Source organism: Schistocerca serialis, chromosome 8 (assembly GCF_023864345.2).
Source record: "Schistocerca serialis cubense isolate TAMUIC-IGC-003099 chromosome 8, iqSchSeri2.2, whole genome shotgun sequence".
Classification (NCBI taxonomy): Eukaryota; Metazoa; Arthropoda; class Insecta; order Orthoptera; family Acrididae; genus Schistocerca; species Schistocerca serialis.
In genome coordinates this window covers 100,005,466-100,023,579 of record NC_064645.1, presented here as the reverse complement: position 1 = coordinate 100,023,579, position 18,114 = coordinate 100,005,466, and the positions used below count along the sequence as shown (strand labels likewise).

General features: G+C 44.9%; 1 protein-coding gene across 1 annotated transcript in view; it reads left to right on the top strand.

Annotated features, from left to right (window-relative positions):
• LOC126416851 (uncharacterized) overlaps positions 1-18,114 on the top strand; it is a 1,707,974-nt gene that overhangs the window by 864,870 nt on the left and 824,990 nt on the right. The gene's annotated exons all lie outside the window — the stretch shown is intronic.

Sequence of the window (18,114 nt, the reverse complement as noted above, 5' to 3'; positions counted from 1 at the left end):
AAACTTTTGTTCAGATAACGAGTACAGAAACGTAGACTTTTACCATTTGGTGCTTTTTTTGCGGCAAGGTCCTCTGAAAACGTTGAATATTCCGAGTTGCAAACTGAGAACAATGTGGGCGTATGTTATTCAGGTTACCATGTTTCAGAAATTCACTTAACGTCCCTTCGCTGATGACGTTACCATTTCACGTTCTATTGTAAGACTAATCTATTACATTTCTACACCGTGGGGAAATGAAAAATTCAGTTGGAACTGCAATCGGTGGGACGCGTAACGTAGGTGTTTTTCTATTTGTTTACTCGCTTTATATTTTATTTTTCAGTGGCAAGGACGGCTGTGAAAATATTGTCGCACAAGGTGTCTGAACAGAGTTTTCTGCACCACGGAACACATCTGCATTTATTTTCCCAAATCTCAGAGCCGCGAAAAACGAGATCGCACAGGCGTTCCACCGCTAGGTTTTAACACGAATACTGCATCCTGTGGACCGGCGCTATGCAGATGGGCAGGCAGCGTTAATTTCGCGATTCCCTCGCGTCAGATTGAGTTTCCAGAATCGCGGCTGTGTCGCCCCTGGCCGTTTCACGCAGCGCCGGACATTTCATTAATAAATGTATTTGATTAGAGCGGAAACAAACAGGCCGCGCCCGCGCGACATCAAACGGGCGCGCCTGGACGCATTCACTTGTGACGGCGCGTAAGCCGGACGGTCGTACAGAGTAGTTGGGGGTGTGGGATAGTGGTGGGGGTGGTGGGAGGGTGGAGTTGGACGAGTGGAGTGAGGTCCGTCCAGTCATGTCCCCTCGCTGCAGAGAGCTATACCGGCTGCCTGCGGCCAGTGGACCATGAGCTGGCTGTACAACTAGATGCGCAGCACAAATGCCAAATTTCCAGAGAGGCAAGTGAGTAAGGACCATGCCGAACCACTTGTGAGCCACACACACAGCACAAGGCTGTATGTCTGTTAAGTGGTTTTACACACTCACTTACAGTCTGTTTAAAATTACTTAAATGGACCTTGAATATTTATTGCTCAATACTGAGTACTGCGCAATAATACCGGCAGTCTGGTTGATTGGTTGATTTGGGGTTATGGGACGGAACAGCGACGTCTTCGTTCCCATTTAATTAGAGAAGGACGAGAAGAAAGTCGGTCGTGCCCTTTCAAAGGAACCATCCCAGTTTTAACCTGAAGTGGTTTAGGGAAATCACGGAAAACCTAAATCAGGATGATCGAAAAAAAAAACACCGGAATAACATTGCCGTGGGCGGAGCTTGTGTAGTACGCATTTCTCCCGCTAGGCAGGTATAGTGAAATACTTTGCCAATTCAGTCTTGACCTGGATTGTTCTGTTTATCTGCAGTGGTTGCTTTTGCTAGCGCTGTTTTGTTCTTGTTCCATGTTTTATGATGGAAAGTTTAAGTGACAAACGTGCAGGTGTGAAATTTTGGATTCTATTCGGTAAATATGTTGGTGACACTGTTTTAATGTTGAATGTTACCAAGATGACGCTATGGAAAAAGTCAAATGTGCGAGTGGTTTATTCAATTTAAAAACGGCGACATGCCGATAGATGACGAACCTCGTTCTGGACGTCCATCAACTCCCAATTCGTCGGAAATATTGAAAAAATTCGAGGGCTTTTGCTCACAGACTGTCGGCAGACAATTGATTACTGGGTTACCTTGGAACTAGATTTGTCAAAAAGGACCCGATTTGTGGCGTACTGGAGACTGGTTATTCCACCACGACAACGTACCCCCACACACAGCACACACACTTTTTCGCTAAAAATGGTACGGTTTCACTGCCCTACGCACCTTACTCGCTGGAGCTGGATCCGTGTGACGTTTTCTTACTTCCACGCATGTAAAGGGGCATGAAAGGTCACCGATTTGACAACACTGAAGCAGTCAAGAAAAAAAAAAGAGGGAGGAGTTGTCAGCCATTTCTAAAGATGACTACACCAAATTTTTCGAACAGTGTAAGCACCAGCGGACAGATGTATTAGTTGTTATGGAGAATATTTCGAAGGGCATAAGGTTGCCAGAAGGAGATTTTCACTCTGCAGTAGAGTGTGCGCTGGTATGAAACTTCCTGGCAGATTAAAACTGTGTGCAGGACCGAAACTCGAACTCGGCACCTTTGCTTTTCGCGGGCAAGTGCTCTACCAACTGAGCTACCCAAGCAGGACTCACGCCCTTCCTCACTGCTTCACTTCCGCCAGTACCTCGTCTCCTACCATCGAAACTTTACAAAAGCTCTCCTGCGGTTGTGTTGCAAACAATTTGAAAACATATGGCTTTTGAAAAATAATTTTTTTTTGGGTACCACTCGTATATTGCGCAATACGTTGTACTGCCTATGGGTGAATCTGCGCAATACACGAAAGTTCCTGTGGCGACTTTGTGATTCATGGACGTTTAAACAATTAATGCAGCGACACTATTTGAATATGTATATCAACAGGAATCAGGAAATAGAGGTTGGTTGGTTGGTTGGTTTGGGGAAGGAGACCAGACAGCGTGGTCATCGGTCTCATCGGATTAGGGAAGGATGGGGAAGGAAGTCGGCCGTGCCCTTTCAGAGGTACCATCCCGGCATTTGCCTGGAGTGATTTAGGGAAATCACGGAAAACCTAGATCAGGATGGCCGGACGCGGGATTGAACCGTCGTCCTTCCGAATGCGAGTCCAGTGTGCTACCACTGCGCCACCTCGCTCGGTAAATAGAGGCTGAAGTGATTTCACCAGAGTAGTTTGATTACTTTTTCGATAATCAGCTGTAGAAACACTCGACGATAGTGTTTACGTGCAGGGAAATAACACTGCAGCTGGCATTTGTTCACTTCGTAAAATTGAACTGTTTATTAGATTAATACATGGCAGCACTAGCTACCGGTCCTCTACAGTATGAGGGCGCCAAGAGTTGGGTTTGCGAGCTGTGCCCTGGTGGCACGACCGCCATAGCGCTCGACCTGCCTGCACGTTTCCCCCACCGCCACTGCACACACAGTGGGAGGACGGGGAAGAGCGCGAAACCGGGAACAAAGGAACCGAGAACCCGCCGCATTTCAATCGCAGTGCAGTCGCACTGCATACAACTTGGTTTTATATTTCACATTTCTCAACAATACAGATCACAAACAAGACTAATTTTCAATGCTGTTGAATTATTTTTTGCATGATGAAGACGAAATATAATTTTTTTTATTTGGTACGAATTTTCGACATATGGACGGACGCAAATAATTTCACACAATTTCGCACTCAGGTTGGCACGAAATCGTGACTTACTTAGTTTCATAATCAAAAAAGGCTTACAATATACATACATGTGTAGAGAGAAATATTTTGACACTTTTGCAACCTTATTATAGAGGCGTGGAAACTGTGCCTGAGCCGGCGGTAGTGGCCGTGCGGTTCTGGGCGCTACAGTCTGTAGCCGAGCGACCGCTAGGGCCACAGGTTCGAATCCTGCCTCGGGCATGGATGTGTGTGATGTCCTTAGGTTAGTTAGGTTTAATTAGTTCTAAGTTCTAGGCGACTGATGACCTCAGAAGTTAAGTCGCATAGTGCTCAGAGCCATCAAGCCAAACTGTGCCTGAGGTAAACAGGACAGTTTTAACGTAAAAGGATTTGTCATTAAACTGGAAATTACATTGTGTATTAAGTCAGCTGCAGCTGCACATGCACAGCAGCACGTTCAACTGAATCGGCAAACACTCTCGAAAACTAACATTGGCAATTTCCTCGAAACGTTTCTAACACTAAAAATAACACAATAAATTCCTCAGGACCCACGTTTTCTTTAGTGCCATTGAGCTCAAGCAGCTGTGTTTGTCAGAATTTGTCTCTTTTGACCTACGATTTTCTTCTTAAATGTGTTTCTATCAAATCAGAAGTAAGTTGTTTCTCAACTTGCAGTGTCTTACTGTAGGCAGTGCGCAGTCAAGTCCACTTATAATGCGACGACTGCAACCCAGTCCGGATGATCCAATTTTCGTTCAGCCACTACATAAATTCAACAACAGCGTGTTTTAAATCTAAAAAGCACCCCAGGCGTACCTCGTGACTTAATCAACGTAGTTTACGCTAACATGTAAAGCCTCCATGCTCTTTGTTCAATTCAATCGGAAAGTGTTGCAAATGTCCGCCTGCTTATCTGAGTAATGCCGGCACGGTAGCTCAGCGTGTTCCGTTAGAGGGTTAGCTGCAATCTGTAATAAAAAAAAAAAACTGAGTAAATGAACAGATGATAAATTCGAACGGACCTCCTGTGGCGTCCGCCCCGAACATTTGCAACGAACAAAAACGAACAAAATGGGATAAAAAAGGTGGAAATGTGCTTGCCTCCCATGCAGGGCGCCCGGGTTCGATCCCCGGCTGGGTTTGAAATTTTCTGCGCACGTAGATTGGGTGCTACGCTGTCATCATCTCCGACACGCAAGTCGACCAATGTGACGTTACCTGCAATAAGACTTGCAACTCGGCGGCCAAACTTCCCCACATCGACCTCCCGGCCATCAATGCCACACGATTATTTCATTTTTTGTTGCAAGTGTTAGTCGAATAATGTGTGCGACATCAGACATTTTACAGATAATGCCATCAATTACTTGACATACTTCATTACTGCAAATTTAGCACAAAGTGCGTCTTGATGTACAGAACAGTGAATCCAATCTGTCGATCTTTGTGATTTTCTGTTCTTTCAGTGTAAACTAATTCTGTAAATTCTTTCTGCATGATACTGTGGTTTCGTTTCATAGCAAATGTGCAGTACCTGCTGATTATGTAACTGCTTAGGTTCTAGGCGCTTCACTCTGGAACCGCGCGACCGCTACGGTCGCAGGTTCGAATCCTGCCTCGGGTGTGGATGTGTGTGATGTCCTTAGGTTAGTTAAGCTTAAGTAGTTCTAAGATATAGGGGACTGATGACCTCAGATGTTAAGTCCCATAGTACTCAGAGCCATTTGAACCATTTGCAACTGCTCAAAAGACGTTGAGTATTGTCATCACTCTCTTTTGTCACTTCCACTCAGTTTTAAAGGCTTGTGACGACAGATCGCTAGACTCCCTCTTCTTGTGCAAACAGACACTGCACTTGCGAATGTTATTCATACCACGAAGAAGATAATGGTTCAAATGGCTCTAAGCATTACGGGACTTACCATCTGAGGTCATCAGTCCCCTAGAACGTAGAACTACTTAAACCTAACTAACCTAAGGACATCGCACACATCCATGCCCGAGGCAGGATTCGAACCAGCGGCCGTAGGAGCAGCGCGGTTCCGGACTGAAGCGCCTAGAACCAGTCGGCCACAGCAGCCGGCTACCATAAACCACGATTCTGCCGGACTGAAAGAGGTTGTACCGATTAAAAAATGCCACACCACAATACTAAATGGAATATCTCGCTGTACCGACTACTTACGAGAACGAACGAGCACAGCCGAGAGAGATCGACTTCGGCCCAGACGACTCCAAAAGAGTGTGTGCTTTGGCACGCCCTAGTGGGTCCTGCAGTACAATAAAGTATCTTACATTTTTCGGGTTTATAGGTGGTTTCCATCGTTGTGGAAAAGAAAATCCGACGAGTGTATGAACAACATCTTTTCTTTGTACACAAGGTTTAACGAGGTTCACCAGTTCGTTGAAAGATTCTTCGTTCACCTTTAAAAAGTCTAGACCTACTGCGAATCTTTCTTGTATGTTGGTGTGGCCGTGCGTCGAACGCCGTCCAATTCACTTTTCGCCCAGTGGCGCTTCGTCTTGCATTTCTTGTCGCAACAGGTAGCGACTGAGATCAGAGTAGTACACGATAGTACATTATCGAGCGCCGAAATGTTCCCGGCGAGGGCAGAGTACTAACTGACGAGTCCCGGGCATAAAAACTGCGCAACGATATTGTGGCGTTCTTGGCTTCTCACTTTCATCCAAAGTACTGACACAGTGTTATCGCGTAATAAATATTTAGTTTGTGAGGGCGCCTTACGAGTAAACAGTACGGCAGCAAGGCATATAGCAGAACTTACGTCACGTCCACTGCGGAACACGTGTGTAATCGTTTGTTGCCGGCCGGTGTGGCCGTGCGGTTCTAGGCGCTTCAGTCTGGAACCGCGTGACCGCTACGGTCACAGGTTCGAATCCTGCCTCGGGCATGGATGTGTGTGATGTCCTTAGGTTAGTTAGGTTTAAGTAGTTCTAAGTTCTAGGGGACTGATGACCACAGATGTTAATTCCCATAGTGCTCAGAGCCATTTGAACCATTTTTTTAATCGTTTGTTTCATTTTGCTGCCAAGCATTCGACGTAGAGGGTGCCAAGCGAAGATCCTCTGCGTTTGAAAATAAATACCGTGAAAACAGTGAATGATAAAAGAATGCAACAAACTGTGCTTTTGTTGTGAATGTTGAAAGAATTTTCTACGTAATATTCGAAGTATTAGTTACAAAATCTGATGACCGACAGAGCTGTTATCGCGATATGCAGTACCTCTAAATTGTAGGAGGAGTGTGTTGTACCTGGAGGACAGTACGCCTAGGAACACATGAGATTTTCTGGTCGGTGTTTCAATCTGGTGACTGATTTTAGAATCGCGTGAAGGAACGCGCACTAGTAACCGCAATAGCAGTTTCCAGGTTTCTTTGCCGGTTGTTACTGTTGTGACGCATTCTGTCGTGTTTTGTCCAACGTTTGTTAAGTATTATAATTTCAGCGTTTCTATGCGCTGCCTTATTCTTTAAAGTTGTGTGGCTGAGCTGCTTATTCACGAGTAACTCACAATGGTGCTACAGTGCTAGTGGGGTTGATACAAACCAGAATAATGGCAACAATGAACAAAGCAAACATTGCGCTATATCCAAAACAACGGTAGACATTTCGTCAGAAAAGAACTCAAGGAATTTCACAGAATGAGAGAGAATCGGCAGATGAAACTTTAAGGTTTCTGAAAGATGAGTCAGTGGAATGTGCGGTGTCGTATACGCTCGACTGTGTGGACTATGTACTGTCATACCCAAAAGCATCCGAACGACCTGAATTGCGTTTCGCCTGATTTGCTTGCAGTCCACGTAATGTAACTGTCTTGCAGGTCCTCTAATCTCCTTTTGGTGTAGTTATATGACTATACAAAATGTTTACTGCAAGTGGTCACTAGAAAACACTGCTGTGTAGGACGATAAATCCTCATATAAATTAATACCACTATACTAAAAATATCAGGAAATATCTGAGACAGTCCTTAACTTAAATTTATTACAATGAGTGACATTTGTAAGGTGTTCCACTCTCAATAGTACCTGACACAAATAATGAACGTAAGTCTAACGCATCTATTCACAAAAAAATGCCTGGCAGAGGGTTCAGTCGACCTCCATCAAGCTATCCCTCTATCGTTCCACTCTCAAACAGCGCGCGAGAAAAACGAGCGCTTAAATTTTTATGTGCGACACCTGATTTCTCTTATTTTATCGTGATGATCATTTCTCCCTATGTAGGTGGGTGCCAACAGAATGTTTTCCCAACCGGAGGAGAAAAGTGGTAACTGAAATTTCATGAGAAGATCCTGTCGCGACTGTTTTTAATAATTGCCTCTCGAATTGACGTATCATTCTTAAATTATTATTCCTTAAAAAAAAAGGATTTTCTGACCACCAATTAACCGTTCTTCACTTGGCGAGAGCTTTTGAATAAATTGATTAATGAACAAACTAGAAAAACCATGATTAAGCGTCAGGCGGTCTGCCGAAACCTCACCGTCAACGACGTGTCGCTAGTAATTCCACAGCCGGCAGCTGTGGCCGAGCGGTTGTAGGCGCTTCAGTCTGGAACAGCGCTGCTGCTACGGCCGCAGGCTCGAATCCTGCCTCGGGCATGGATTTGTGTGATGTCCTTAGGTTAGTTAGGTTTAAGAGATCTAAGTCTAGGGGAATGATGACCTCAGATGTTAAGTCCTATAGTTCTCAGATCCATTTGAACCATCTAGTAATTCCACTATCTTCATGCTGGCACGTTGATCTGTGAGCAGTTTGAAAACCACCTATCTTACTTGTTATATAACATAAACTGACATTAAAACTGTAAATTACCTATATGTTGTGAGACTCGATCACATTATTCGTCATTGACTAATCGTAAAGAGACGTGATATAATGCGTTTTTAGCCAGTATCAGTTAGCAGACTTGAACTTGAAATTGCATGACGAAAATTTTTGTACTGCATCGGGACATCTGCCCAGAAAGTGCTGTCCCAGGTGACTAATTACAAAAAATGTGAAACATGGTTTCATTACCCAGTAAAAAAGGTTGAGAAGACGTGGTGTATGTGTTGGATGGCAGTTCGAGACCAGCATCTAGTCACATTCTTACGTAAGCAGAGTCAGATTGCAGATATCGAATTTTCTCTGCAGTAGCGAGGTGTTTAGGACTGCCGTGTCTAACAACCCTACCACAACAAAGGTCAAAAATTAATTATGATTGTAGTGTTGCTCACGCTGTTAAATATTGCATTTTCGGGCAACAACAAAGTTATATTATGTGGCAGGTGTCATTAGAGGACAGTTAATAAAGTCATTTCTTGAAATAATGGATAAACTAGGCACTCATCTTTTCGTGTTTCCCACGCTGTTCTCGTTACGAACTCATGGCTCAATCGTCGAAAATCTAGGTAGTGATGATTCCAAGCTCGGATGCAAAGAGGCCTAGGTGTTATTCTGCGATATTCAAAAGTTTTATAGATATTTTTCATAAACCATTCTTGAAGATTAAACTTTTGCAAGTTAGGACAATGCTGGTGTAAAAAAAGTAATCAGCACTCCGAATTTAAGTTACACTTTTTTTTATTACTTTTGTTGCAATATCACGTAACTCGTTACAAAACATCACTTCACAATACAAAACATACTTGAAAATATCTTCCTCACTGTTAAAGTTCACATTTCATGAACTGACTACAATTTGCGTCTTTTTAATATGACGACCAAAACTTACTCTCCAATAACCGCTTACGCGCCAAATAATCCGAGTTACAAGTACGTCAAAGATCATAGTGACAAAAGAAGGAATACACATAAGAATAATATCATTGCAATATATACATATCGATGTATCGAAGTACCTCAACATTAATGAAAACAAATCTGAATGTTGTCACAGAAATATGTTAACTATTTTACAGAAACACAGTAGAATATTGCTGGTATCGAGAGGTTGAGGTGAGGTGCCGTAATGGTTACGTAATTCAAGTACCATTACAAGTGGCAAGAAAATTAATAACCTCTGTCTTCCCGGGATTCGAATCCGGTACCTATCGCCGTTGTTTTCTAGCCACGAACGGACTTTAAGTATAGGTTTCTTTCACCTGAATGGAGATGTGCGTATGTTTGAACTTGGAGAGACTTGACAAAGAGTACAGTGATGACTGTGAGTCGAACCCTGCACAAAGCGCTGTTGATTACACGCGTCTATAGGAGGCGAACCATTACATATCGTTCTTCACAATGATTAAAATGTGTTAAAAATCAAAATAAATTTCCATCAACAGTTAGGTGTTCGCTCAAGCTAAGGCCTGAAAGGACGTTACGAAATTTTTTTTACCGAGCCTGGATTCGAACCTTGACGCGCGCCTTACGTACAGAAACTGAGGAGTTTGGAACGTTGAGGTCCGGAGGACGTGGACAGGAACTGTGGATAGGTGACGCTGGATGGAAATGTGGGTCGGCCGAGGGGCGTACCGAAATAGTCCACGCAACTGCGATAAACACTGCTTCCGGATGGAGCAGTAGTTAACGCAATTGCCTACTAAGCAGGAGTTCCCGGGTTTGATAGCCCATTCGGCAAGCATTTTCACCTAAAGCAACTGACTCCGCATGAAGTCATCATGCATTTTCTTTCGTTTTCCCCGCCCTCTACCTTCAATTTACTCTACAAGTATCATAACTGCGGATTCCGCTTGGCGTCTCTTCTTTTTGACAAGTCGTAAAGAACAGACACCACTCATTCATGTAATTGAGTAACTGGGTGGACTCTGAATCCACCATCTTCAGTCGAATGCACTGCCACATTCGACCTCCCACGGTAATCTCAAGCAACGAGCACGGAGGACATGGTTATGGACAGGGACTGCAGATAGGTGGCGCCGGGTGGGAATGTACGTCACCCGACTGGCGAGCCAAAATAGTCAGTCCTCGCACTTGCGAAAACACTGGGTCCTGATAGCGAAGTTGCTACCTCAACTGCATAGTAAACAGGAGATTCTGGGTTCGACTTTCAGTCATTCAGGCCTTTTCACTCGGCACCGCTGTTTCCACATAATGTCCCGATCCAGCTGACGTGACGAGTTCCTACCCTTTCCTTTCCTCCCCCCCCCCCCCTTCCCTTCAACTTACGTAAGTATTAAAATTAGAAATGAAGTATATGTCTCGAGGTATCATAAATCATGGCGTGCAAATTACCCAGACTATTTTCACCTAGTATTTGCAAATGAGAGCATTTAGTGACTTACACGAAGCTTTATACAGGGTGGTCCATTGATCGTGACCAGCCGAAATATCTCACGAAATCAGCTTCAAACGAAAAAACTAAAAAGAACGAATCTTGTCTAGCTTGAAGGGGCAAACCAGAAAGCGCTATGCTTGGCCCGCTACATGGCGCTGCCATAGGTAAAACGGATATCAACTGCGTTTTTTAAAAAATAGGATCCCCCATTTTTATTACATATTCGTGTAATACGTAAAGAAATATGAGTGTTTTAGTTGGACCACTTTTTTCGCTTTGTGATAGATGGCACTGTAATAGTCACAAACGTATAAGTACGCAGTATCACGTAACATTCCGGTATTAGCTTCGTGATACATTACCCGTGTTAAAATGGACCGTTTACCAATTACGGAAAAGGTCGATATCGTGTTGATGTATGGCTATTGTGATCAAAATGCCCAACGGGCGTGTGCTGTGTATGCTGCTCCGTATCCTGGCCGACATCATCCAAGTGTCCGGACTGTTCGCCTGAGAGTTACGTTATGTGAGGTAACAGGTATTGTTCAGCCACATGTGAAACGTCAACCACGACCTGCAACAAATGATGATGCCGAAGTAGGTGTTTTAGCTGCTGTCGCGGTTAATCCGCACATCAGTAGCAGACAAACTGCGCGAGAATCGGGAATCTCATAAACGTCGGTGTTGAGAAGGCTACTTCAACATCGATTGCACCCGTACCATATTTCTATGCACCACGAATTGCATGGCGACGACTTTGAACGTCGTGTACAGTTCTGCCATTGGGCACAAGAGAAATTACGGGACGATGACAGATTTCTTGCACGCGTTATATTTAGCGACGGAGCGTCATTCACCAACAGCGGTAAAGTAAACCGGCATAATATTCGCTACTGGGCAACGAAAAATCCACGATGGCTGCGACAAGTGGAACATCAGCGGCCTTGGGGGGGTTAATGTATGGTGCGGCATTATGGGAGGAAGGATAATTGGCCCCCATTTATTTGATGGCAGTCTAAATGGTGCAATATGTGCTGATTTCCTACGTAATGTTCTACCGAAGTTACTACAAGATGTTTCAGGGCATGATAGAATGGCGATGTAATTCCAACATGATGGATGTCCGGCACATAGCTCGCGTGCGGTTGAAGCGGTATTGAATAGCATATTTCATGACAGGTGGACTGGTCGCCGAAGCACTACACCATGGCCCTCGCTTTCACCGGATCTGACGTCCCCGGATTTCTTTCTGTTGGGAGAGTTGAAGAGTATTTGCTATCGTGATCCACCGACAACGCCTGACAACATGCGTCAGCGCATTGCCAATTCAAGTGCGAACATTACGGAAGGCGAACTACTCGCTGTTGAGAGGAATGTCGTTACACGTATTGCCAAATGCTTTGAGGTTGATGGACATCATTTTGAGCATTGATCATTTATTGCACTAATGTCGTATTTACAGGTAATCACGCTGTAACAGCATGCGTTCTCAGAAATGATATGTTCACAAAAGTACATGTATCACATTTGAACAACCGAATTAACATGTTCAGACGTACCTACGTTCAGTATTTTAATTTAAAAAAACCTACCTGTTACCAACTGTTCGTCTAAGCCATACGTTTGTGACTATTACAGCGCCATCTATCACAAAGCGAAAAAAGTGGTCCAACTAAAACATTCATATTTCTTTACGTACTACACGAATATGTAATAAGAAATGGGGCTTCCTATTTAAAAAAAATAGAAGCGCCATCTAGCGGGCCAACCATAGCGCCGTCTGGTTTCGCTCTTTAAGCTATACAAGTTTCGTTCTTTGTAGTTTTTTCGTTTGAGGCTTTATTTCGTGAGATATTTGGACCTGTCACGATCAATGGACCACCGTGTATATTATATCCAAACCGTCAAGAAACTTTTTGTCGATAATCATCCCCCACAAAATAACGGAAGGAATAAAAGTTTATCATTTACTACATTTTCGCTGTTCCGTGAAGTAAAACAGCTGCATCATGCATTCGTTTTAATTTATAAGCTCTTCAGTAATAAGTTTATCCGCAACACTGCTCCCGGCCACGACTGCGTTACCTACCGCCACCTCAAACACTGCCCTCCCTCCTTCCTTTCAATCCTTGCCAACCTCTACAACGTCATCCTTGCCACTGGCTTCTATCCCGACCTGTGGAAAACCTCCCGTATCCTGATGTTCTCCAAACCCAACAAGCCTCCATCTGATGCCTCTTCCTATCGTCCTATCTGTCTCACATCTGTGTTCAGCAAGCTCTTGGAATCCATCCTTTCCCGGCGCATCCATCACCACCTCCGTCAAATCCACCTCCTCCCAAACACCCAATGTGGCTTTCGACCTTCCTTCTCTGCTGGTGACCAACTCTTCCGCCTCATCTCCTCTCCCTCCAGCTTAACTCCCGTCGCTCCGCCATTTTTGTCTCCCTTGACCTCGAAAAGGCCTACGACCGTGTCTGGCATCCCGGTCTCCTGTTTAAACTCCAAACCTACCCCCTTCCTATCAACTACATCCGTCTGGTGGCCTCCTTCCTCTCCCACCGCCCCTCCTATGTTACCATCCATAATGCCAATTCCCACACCTTCTACCCCTCTGCAGGTGTGCCCCAGGGCTCTGTCCTCTCCCCTCTCCTCTACCTCCTGTACACGGCAGATATGCCCCAACCCCCCCCCCCCTTCCACCCCCTCCAGCACACCTCTTGCAATATCCTGATGACACCGCATTCCTCGCCCTCACTCCTACCCTCCAACGGTCCCAACGCCTTCTCCAAAATCACCTTGACCTTTTTGCTGCATGGTGTAACCAGTGGCTCCTGAAACTCAACCCTTCCAAGACCCAGGCAATCATCGTAGGTCGTACCACTCGCTCCTTCTGGCTCCTGGATTTCTCCCTTACTATCTGCACCCGTCCTGTCTGCCTCACCCCCACCCTCACCTACCTTGGCCTCACCATTGACCGTCACCTCACCTGGATCCCTTATCTCCACTCCATCCAATCCAAAGCCTACAACCGCCTCCAACTCCTCTAACTCCTCTCTGGCCGGACATTGGGGTTGCACCCCTCTACCATCCTACACACCTACAAATCCTTAATCCGTCCCATCCTCTGTTATGCCAGTCTTGCCTGGATATCTGCCCCCCCCCCCAAATTCTATAAGTCCCTCCAGATCCTTGAGCGTCATGCACTCTGCCTCGCCTTCTGTATGTGCCTCCCGTCCCCCACGCGGATCCTCTATGATCTCATTCCTTTCCCCCATCTGCTCCTATTCCTCGAACTTATCCACATCCTCTACACCTCCTGCCGTCTTGAACCCCCTCAACCCCTGGTTGCTCCTGTCCTCTCCCATCCCCACCCCCTGCCACATCTTCACCGTTGTGTCCCCTCTACCCTCTATCTCTACACCGTACATCTCCTTTCCCGAGGTGACTTCCATCAACTCCCCCTCCCGGATGATGCCCTCTCTCCCTCCATTTATCCCTCCTATCAGCTCTGACCCTCACTCCCCCTCCTTTCCTCTGTCCTTTCCCTGGGCTCCCTCTTCCCCCCTTCCGTCCTGTTTTCTCCCCACTCAACCTCTCCCTACCTCCCTTCTCCCCCCCCCCCCGAGTCCTTTTGTATTCTGCTCCTCTGCCTACCCCACTCCCTGCCGCATCCTCCCAGCGCCCCCCACCCCTCTTATGGGTCCTCATCCTCCATCAGCTCCTTTCCCAGCTCCCCCCCTTTTTTATTTTCCCATAATCTGTCCAGTTTCCCCCCACCTGCTCTCGGCTGTGGTATGTCACATTTGCCAACTTTTTAGTGCAGTGTTCCAGTGACTGTTCAGTGTTGTTCGTCTTTCTCGTGTTGCGAACAGAAACCAGACTGTCGCCGTGTTTTTTTAATTGTCTGTCTATTGTTTTACCTGTCTGCTTTGTACGTATTTTCTTAGCGTCATCATCCCTCTGTTGTTTGTTTTAAGTTCCACGATTTCTTTTCGCGATGTTACTTCTTAAGTCTCCGATTTTATCGCCTGTTTTTGTTATTTATTCTCTTCATCTTTCTAACAAAGTCTGTAGGCTGAAGAGCGGCATACTAAGCTGCTGCCAGCCCACCCCCTTCGGGGTGAATTCAAATTCAATAAAGGGAAAAAAAATGTATTAAGTTTATCCACAGTACATTTTACAGACAGTATTCACATACACAACTGAAAGTACGACTTAATATATGACGTCGTAAACATTGACATGTGTGAAGAACTAGCTTTTCTTAAAACACTCCGCAATTCTTTAATGAATCGGTGGCTGCGTCGAGCGGGAGAGTGGTGGGCAGCGGGATGTTAAAAGGTTTGAGAATACACCATGATTTCCTGCGTCCTCTTTCTATCTTTTGACACTGGCTGGGTAGCCGGGTACGGCATATTGGAGCGCTCATGCAACTGTACTGAAAATCATAAAAGTAAAACAATTTAAATCACTCACTTTATCTCCAAGAGATGTAATTTGTTCCAATTAGTTACTTAAACAGTCAATTCATTAATAAACGGTTATCAAAATATCTGCGCTATTTGTTATTTTATTGATTGATATATTAATTTTAGAACGTTATTAAATTTTGCTGACTACTAACAAACGAAAATTTACTGACTTTAACGCGCTGAAACGAATGAACTTCATGTAACTTTTGAGACAAAACCGGAGGAGCTGTCTAAACGCACAAGTGTTTTGAAATGATTTCACGTTAGGTTTGTTTTGGCAGCGCTATTCGTCATTTTTGTACGGCGAAGTGGTGCTCTTAGCTGCGTAGCGAGCCAGGTAAATCAATTGCGTACGCTTTTTATGGTATTGTCACAGCTACGCCCAGCTAAATCAATTGCGAGTATTAATGTATTCTGTGGTATTGTGACAATTGTGCTCGAACCGTTCTCTTTGCTGTTGCCCAGTGTGTGAGAGGCAGTGCGTTTCGTCAGAGCGTGTCACAGTGACGAATATGGTTGGCGATTACCGTGTTGACATATGAGTGCTCTTGATCTGATGGATACGTCTAATAACAACTGCGCTTTTAACGAGTCGCTAATTTCCTACCTCGCCATAAATGTTCTTTTATTTTAATTGTGCCTGCGCGTTAATCGCCACGATTCGAAGCTTTTTTGTGCGTAACAAGCGGACACGACGCAAATGGCTGTCTGCTCGCAACTGCATTCCATGTCCCTGGTGGCTCAGATTAGGACTAACTGCCGGTCGCTTCTGCCGAATCTTCATTGCTATGATGTGATTCAACATGGCGCAAACAGGAAAAACGCCAGACGAGTCGAGATAGCTATAAGTGTTGGCGTAAGATATGTGCGTAACATTCATCTGTTTACGTTAGTGCTTCTTACAACCAGCCTGGATAGGCGTGATGGGACAGGCCACGTGATTTTCATCTGTTCTATTTTCTTCATGAATTTTTTACTGACTGGTTTCTTTACTGCCTCAACTAGCATATCAGATATCTACAATCATTCCCTATTGCAGTATAAAATTGGCACATCCTGCATCTTGTTTTACCTGCAGAACATTGCATCTTTCTCTATCATCATTTCCATTTCAAGCTCAAGACTCCATGTCGAAGCGGCCAGGACCTGCGACCAATTCACAGCCACGCTGCTTTGAGGAGGAAATTCTACTTATTATTTGTACTACGGAGGATTTTCATTCTGTTGTCTGCTAGAGTCAGAGGCACTTCAAAGAAGAAGACGCTACAGTGAATACGCAACGCAGTAAGAACGTATAGTTCTAGAACGAGATTTTCACTCTGCAGTGGAGTGCGCGCTGATATGAACCTTCCTGACAGATTAAAACTATGTGCCGGACCGAGACTCGAACTCGGGACCTTTCGCGGGTAAGTGCTCTACACTCCGCTACAGAGTGAAAATCTCATTCTGGAAACATCCCCTAGGCTGTGGCTAAGCCATGTGTCCACAATATCCTTTCTTCCAGGAGTGCTAGATCTGCAAGATTCGCAGGAGATCTTCTGTGAAGTTTGGAAAGTAAGAGACGAGGTACTGGCAGAATTGAAGCTGTGAGGACGGGTCGTGAGTCGTGCTTGGGCAGCTCAGATGGTAGAGCACTTCTTCGCGAAAGGCAAAGTTCCCGAGTTCGAGTCTCGGTCCGGCACAGAATCTGTCAGGAAGTTTCATATAGTTCTAGTTGGTCCTCCACTCGCATTGGGGGCCGGCAACAAAAAGCAAATTCTAGTCTTCCTCCCCACCCGTTTCCCGCAGTGGGTGATGAAAGTTGGGGAGCCTATCCTGAGTTGCAAAAATTTTTTTCCGAACCACTTATGTTTTGCTCATCCTATGTACGGGGTTTATCATAATAAATGGAGTGAACGCATGCAGTTGAAAGTATACTATGCTAGAAGCTAAAATTCCCAATAAACACCGTTTGAGAGATAACTGTAACTTCGCGGTCACAAGCAGCTACCGACGTGATTCTGTGTAAACACCTCATACTGGTCCGTGGTGTGGTCACTGTTTACATTTTCGAGACGCGTAGTTGTAAACAAAATATGAACTGAAGACCAAAGAAATTGGTAATGGTTCAAATGGCTCTGAGCACTATGGGACTCAACTGCTGAGGTCATTAGTCCCCTAGAACTTAGAACTAGTTAAACCTAACTAACCTAAGGACATCACAAACATCCATGCCCGAGGCAGGATTCGAACCTGCGACCGTAGCGGTCTTGTGGTGCCAGACTGCAGCGCCTTTAACCGCACGGCCACTTCGGCCGGCAAAGAAATTGGTACACCTGGCTAATATCGTGTAGAGCCCCTTCGAGCACACAGAAGCGCTGCACAACGACGTGGCATGGACTCAACTAATATCTCAAGTAGTGGTGGAGGGAATTGACATTATGAATCCTGCAGCGCTGCCCATAAATCCGTAAGAGTACGAGGGGGTGGAGATCTCTTTTGAACAGCACGTTGCAAGGCGTGCCAGATATGCTCATGTCTGGATGGTTTAATGGCCAGCGGAAGTGTTTAAACTCGAAAGAGTATTCCTGGAGCCACTCTGCAGCAATTCTGGACGTGTGGGGTGTCGCATTGTCTTGTTGAAATTGCACAGGCACAACGGACATCAATGGATACAGGTTAACTGACAGGATGCTTACATACGTGCCACCTGTCAGAGTCATTTCTCGACGTATCAGGGGTCCCATTGCGAGATGCCGAGGCTAGTAGTGTATTTGACACTAAATTTTTCTAGAGTCTTGATATGGAAATGATACATAAACCCCCCTTTTCTAACTCCGACTCTGCTGTTGCACATGGATTAAGAAGAAACGCCAACTGACTGTAATCGACCCTGCAAGTGGAGTAGAAAAGAGTTTGGCACCTGCAATAATTTAATTTGATAGAAATTAATTTGATAAAGGAAAGTGTCATTAAAGTAGTAAGAAATGAAAGGGTTGCTCTACCGATCAACAGAATGAAAGTTCTGTCCAAAATAACAATTTGATTTATTATGACTGAACTCAAAATAATAAACAAAACACATGAAACATTTACAATACTGGATACTCAAATAAATGCTGTGAAGGTGAAGTTGTCCATAAACTAGATTGTGACATT